General features: G+C 47.4%; 1 long non-coding RNA gene across 2 annotated transcripts in view; it reads right to left on the bottom strand.

Moving 5' to 3' along the window:
- Positions 1-5611, bottom strand: part of LOC121361852 — a 29186-nt gene extending 23575 nt beyond the window's left edge. For both annotated transcript variants that reach the window (XR_005956402.1, XR_005956401.1), the window contains exons 1-2: positions 5309-5611; positions 4046-4117 (exon numbers count right to left, since the gene is read on the bottom strand). This is a non-coding gene — a long non-coding RNA (uncharacterized LOC121361852). The remainder of the gene's footprint in view (positions 1-4045; positions 4118-5308) is intronic.
- Positions 5612-5679: the final 68 nt, after the last annotated feature.

Raw genomic sequence — 5679 nt, 5'->3', positions numbered from 1 at the left:
TATATATATATATATAATAAGGTCACAGAGGGCACTAAATGATGCTTAGAACAAATAACAAAAGTACACTAAAAGTCTGAGAGAGCTTTTCAGCCAGCAGAGTGTGGAGACATATCCACTGTTCTCTATAAACATTGCAGACTGGTTGGATGATTAATTCCATCACAGTCACCAAGAGCTTTACCACTGGTTTGGGAAAAGATTTTTTTCCAATACTTGATAATATTACTTTTATGGTGACATTTACTGAAGCACGAATATAAACAGACTTCATAAACATGAATGAATAATGCTGGCATTGGAAATGTTTTAACAAGTATTCAAGAGACATGAAATGATTTGCCCCAAAGAAGAGGAGTTCCTGAGAGGACAAAGCACAGGATATCACAGTGTATCACTGTTAAGAATTTGTAAGTTTTCCAAAAATGGACAGATATTCCTTCTTCCTTCCCTTCCCCTCCCTCTTGGGACTTACAGTTGCACCCAGAAGGGATTGACTGCAGCAGTGTTCCTGTTCATGTACCACTGAACAAACCCTTTCACTGCCTCTGTCCCTTAGAGCTCCTGAAGCTGCACTTCAGGGGCAGTGGCTGCAGCCCCCAGAGCCAGAGCCAGCTCCGTCCCACACTGTGTCTGTCTTTGCTCTCTGACAAAAGTTTTAAGTCTCAGGTCTTTTTCTTCCATTTACAATTTTCAGTACATTTACTAGAAAATACCTACTGCAACAGGGGATGTCTCGAAGCTGTGCTTTCACAACCATTTAAGATAATATTCATTACAGCTGTTCTCCAGAGGGAAGCCAGTGGTCAAAAGGCAAGCTAAGGCTCCTGTTTCCTGGTGCCATGTGCCACGAGGAGCAGCCCTGCAGTGTTTCATCATCAGCCAGCACCACACTGAATCACAGCATCACTAATGTGTGTAATTGCTTGCAGAAAGGTTCAGTTTAAGAATGTGTCAAACATATAATTTGATCAGGGCGTGTGAGTATCCATGCAGGGGCTGGTGGTGGTGCATTCTTATGGCCGTGAATCACACAGCATTTGAGCCACCTACCTCCTCCTTGTAGGGAAGCTGCAATACTCTGTCCTGTTGGAAAGAAACCTGGACTAGCTCTTTAAAGTTGATGGGGCTCTCAGAACACATCTATTTCAACATCTCAGTCCTCTGGTTAGACCAGTAATATTCATGATGTTGCTGAGAAATCTGATAGACAATTTTCATTTTCTGGTAATAACAAATACTCTAAAATGTAAAAAATAAACCATCGGTATGGCATTTACATTTCTGAATAGCCCTATTTGTTGTAAAATGTTGCCGTTTTTAATGGGGGGATAGACTGTCAGTTTATTAAAGCTGGTGCAGGCTTGTCAGCTAAACAGGTTGTACGTTAGGAAAAGAGCGCTCATTTTGCTGAACGAGGAAGTATTTCTGCTCAGGATTATACTGTGTTTAGAAGATGTTTAATGTAAGATTAAAAGTCATCTTCCCCGTAGGTACTGAGCAGACTCCCTGCATTCCTCAGCCTGCAGTTGCCAACCTCCCGGGCGGCTCGGCCCCGCCGGCCCCGCGGTGACAGAGGCTGTGCCACCGACACCCACGGCGCGGCAATCGCTCCCTCGGCACAGCCCCAGCACAGCCCCGCGGGACTCTTCCCATTTCCCACGTCGATAAAGGAATCACGTCTAAATAATGAATAACGTCTTTCTCCAATATTCACGGATTGGCTAAATATCTTGTCCCATAAAGTTGTGTCTGGAATGCTGCAGCACCCACGGAGCAAAGGCCACACTTGTCCGATGTTTTACAGTATCATGAACAGATTTGTGACGTAAAAGCAGAATTGAAAGAGCAAGCTTGAGTGGACAAGGGATGCTGAGGTACAGCAAGGCTTGTGCTAGAGCCCATCAAACTGCTAACCGCAGCTGAACTGCAGCTGTGCAGCACATCTGGGAGAGCCAGAGCGATGCATCCCATCCCAAATACCTGCACGAACCTTTGCAGCAGCTTTCTACACGAATCAGATACTAATGCACAAACCATCCTGGTTAGCTACAGGAGCCTGTGATGACTGACCTGCATGTTCAGCTGCAGCATTAGTATGAGAACTATGTGCAGCTTTTGCAGGCAAAACTCCATGCCCCAATTAGATTAAAAGGTGGATGCTTTATTATCCCTGCACTACTTTACCATCATTTTAACTGGAATGTGTATGTTACTGGCCTTCACTATAACCCTGAAAAACACGTTGAAGATATAAGAAATAATTCACTAAAACTACTGAATAAAAGTTTTTAAGTAAGCATATTTATCCTTGAATAATATAATTCTCATAAATTTTAAAATTCTGGGAAGAGAAAACATCTTTTTGTTTGACAATAAATACCTGCAATTAGAACTCCTATGTTAAAAACTTTTACAAGGTTATTATAGGCAACACTTTCTTTCACAGTCTCCCAGAAAAAGGATATTTTAAACATCCCACTCACTGTATGGGGACAGAGAAGGTGAATGTGAGGCCAGGCAGACACCAACCACAGCCTCACAAAAACACAGAGGAACCAGCAGATAACCCAGGACTAGCACAGGAGCCAGGGAACGCCGCACCTCCAGGCTGAGCACTCAGGTTTGGATAAGGGCCTGGCAGGGGACACCAGTGGAAGCAGAACTGATAAGTGCCTGAAATGCTGCTTGTACCTGGACTTTCACCCTTTGGCTCTAGGAAAAGAACTAACATGTGAGTTTAAAGAAGGAACCATGTGACAGCAGTATCATCAGAATAGCATTGGACTATCAAAGACTATTGAATCGAGATACAGAAACACACCATCATCAAAAGCAGCATAAACTCTTCATAAGCTCTATGTGATCAGCAGGCCAGGTGAGACACAAAACAGAATGAAAACAGGCATGGCCACTTCTAGCAGTAAAACAGGAACACTTGCTGAAAGTTTAATTTTCATTTCCTTCATACTAAATTAGAAAAGGGGCTCACTTCAGTGAAAAATTTTACTGCAGCAAGGGAAGACTTTGCACAGGGCCAAGGTTCCTCACACAGGAACCTCAGAGACAGGATTTGTTTATCTTCTTTTTAATGCTATTTAGAATGTCACGTAGAGCAGGACACACTTACAGATTGCTCTCTTCCTTATGTTTATAATGTAGAGGAAAGGCCACACAAGTACTGGGAGTGGGATTTCTGAAACTTTTGCATCTATAAGAACAATAAAGTGGAAACTTGCAGTTCTAGAGTCTTGCTTGAGCCACAGAGAAGTCACTATTCACTAGTGAACAAAAAGAAGAAAAAAAATGCTCATTTCTTGTGATTTATCCCAGTGACAGGGTTAATGACACAGGTAGACATGCCCATTGACTCATTAAATTGAATTGCAAGACATGGCTACAAGTCAATTTCCTTTGGTATGTGCTTAGGCACCTTGTAATGACAGTATTTGTGTCACTGGAATTCAGTCCCGACCTAAAACTGCACTGATCTTTCAGTTCAAATCTGTGGAGGCATTTTCACACAACTCTTTCCCTTCCAGAGCTCTGTGCTGTAACAGCTCACATCTTTTGTAGGTCAGGACGTGCAACGTGTACATGAGCTGGCTGCAGCAGTACAGTCACTGCAGGTGCTGTGCCACGCAAATATGGACACGTGGAGAATATTAATGACAACTTTCATTCAGAGGCAACATATGAATTATCAATGAACCCAGCTTCCGTGTTCAGCAGGAAGCGTGTGGCACGGGCTGATGGAACGTTTGGAATCACAATCCCAGCTGTAGTAGCTGCTGCTGTGTGTGCCACCCCAGATGGGAAAAACTCCCCTGAAGAAGCCTGGCTCACGCTGCAGCAGAGCTGTGCAAGCTGCAAACACTACCTTTAGGAATATTCTGAGGGAAAAACTGGGGTTGAGATCAGAAGGAGCTGTGCAGTTTGGATCTGCCAGTCCCCACTGAGGCGCAGGGTCCGTGTTTGCTATTATCAAGGTACATGGTGGCAATCAAGGAAAAGATCAAGAAAAATGGGCTCTGAGACTCCTCACCATTCAGCCGTGCTGGCAGCTGGGACTTCTTTCCACTCTAGTATCAAGCAATGATATTGCAAGGAAGGCCAGCTGCAAAAGGAGAATAAAATACCAGTGTCCTAACAATCTCTGGGAAATTCATTAATCCCTGCGAACCAGATTTAATTTGTCAGGTAGATGCTAATCATCACTTGAATACGCACCCCAAAATACTTGAAATATTAGAATTTTGAGGTTGTCAAAACAGTTTTGTCTACTTTGCAAGTAGATGGAAGTAAATCCAAGGTAATTTGGGCAACCATTTGAAAGTCTTCCCCTACATTTCAGTCCCCTGTTTCTTGTGTATGAAATAACCCTGACGAGTGCCTGTGTGGTGCAGGGGGTTTGCACAGCCCTGTCTTGTAAACTGCTGTTTAAAACAAACAAGAGCAAGCGAGGGGCCAAGGCCCAGCACAGGCAAGGCTGACAGCAGCTCCCTCAGGTGCTCTGGGTACGAACACAGAGATCCATTAGGTAACTGTACATCAGTCATCTCCACTGCTACTCACAGGAGTAACAGACAGGGCTGTACAGCTTTTGATTACGAAATTTTCACTGTCCCTTTTAGCTTCTTTCAGTTTTTGCTATCTGGATAATTTTCCACACGGAATTACCTCTTCCCTTGGGTCAGCATTTCAGAGAGCTGCGTGGCCCCCCTCTCTGCACTGCTGCCAGCGCTGGAGGTGGCTGTGGTCAGTGTCACTGTCGCTGTCGCTGGCCGGCAGGGCTCTGGCGTTCCGGGCCAGCAGCAGGGTCCCTGCCTGGGCTCTGCAGCTGGGAGCTCTCCGTGCTGGGCTGTGAGGAGCTCCTGGGCAAGCTCTGCTGCCCCTGACAGCGGAGAACTACAAACGGATGGAGAACTCTGCTGGAGAGTTCTGTGAGGCTGTGCTGGCCACACAGGAGCTGGGACAGGCAGCGCCTCTCTGCTGCGTCACCTCCTGTGAGCGCACGGGCTAAAGCAGCAGTGGCCTGTGCCTCAGTTTACCACCAGCAACTACCATTTTGAGATACCAAACAAAGGACATCTTGAGATTTAACCAAGTGGGGTTTGTAGATACTGAGAACATTCAGTTCCCAGGGTAAAGTGCGAGTGTTTCTACACTGAAACGGCCCCTGTGAAGGGGCACTGGGAGGTGCGCGGGGGAGCCGCCGAGCTCCGGTCACACGGAGCTGACGGACACAAAGGATCCGAGCGCTTCCCTCAGCGCCGGTGACCCAGAGCTAAGAGACAAGGTCACTCACTAAAACACAGCTGTCCCGGGAAGGGATTCCTGGGGAGGGACACTCGGAAAGCACCACAGAGCCCGGTGCCTGCGGGAGGCCAGGGCCGGTGTGGTGTACCCGCGGTGCCTCGTCTTCCCGGTGCTCGGCGACACCCGGCGTGCCCGGTGTTGGGGTGCCCGGTGCCACTGCTGATGCGCCCGGTGTGCCTGGCCTTCGTGGCCGGCGGGCTGTGCCCGGGGCTGCCGGTGTGTGCCCGGAAAGCACCCGCTATTCCCGCTATTCCCGGTGCTCCCGGGCCGCCCCTCAGGCGGGCGGCGCGCAGTGCACGCCGGGAGGCGCGCGCGGCACGCCGGGACACGCACCCGGCGCCTCGGCCGCCCAAGATGGCG

The sequence above is a fragment of the Pyrgilauda ruficollis genome, unplaced genomic scaffold, assembly GCF_017590135.1.
Source record: "Pyrgilauda ruficollis isolate IOZ18807 unplaced genomic scaffold, ASM1759013v1 scaffold59, whole genome shotgun sequence".
NCBI lineage: Eukaryota > Metazoa > Chordata > Aves > Passeriformes > Passeridae > Pyrgilauda > Pyrgilauda ruficollis.
The sequence above is the reverse complement of the archived record's forward strand: the minus strand, read 5'-3'. Positions and strand labels throughout refer to the sequence as shown.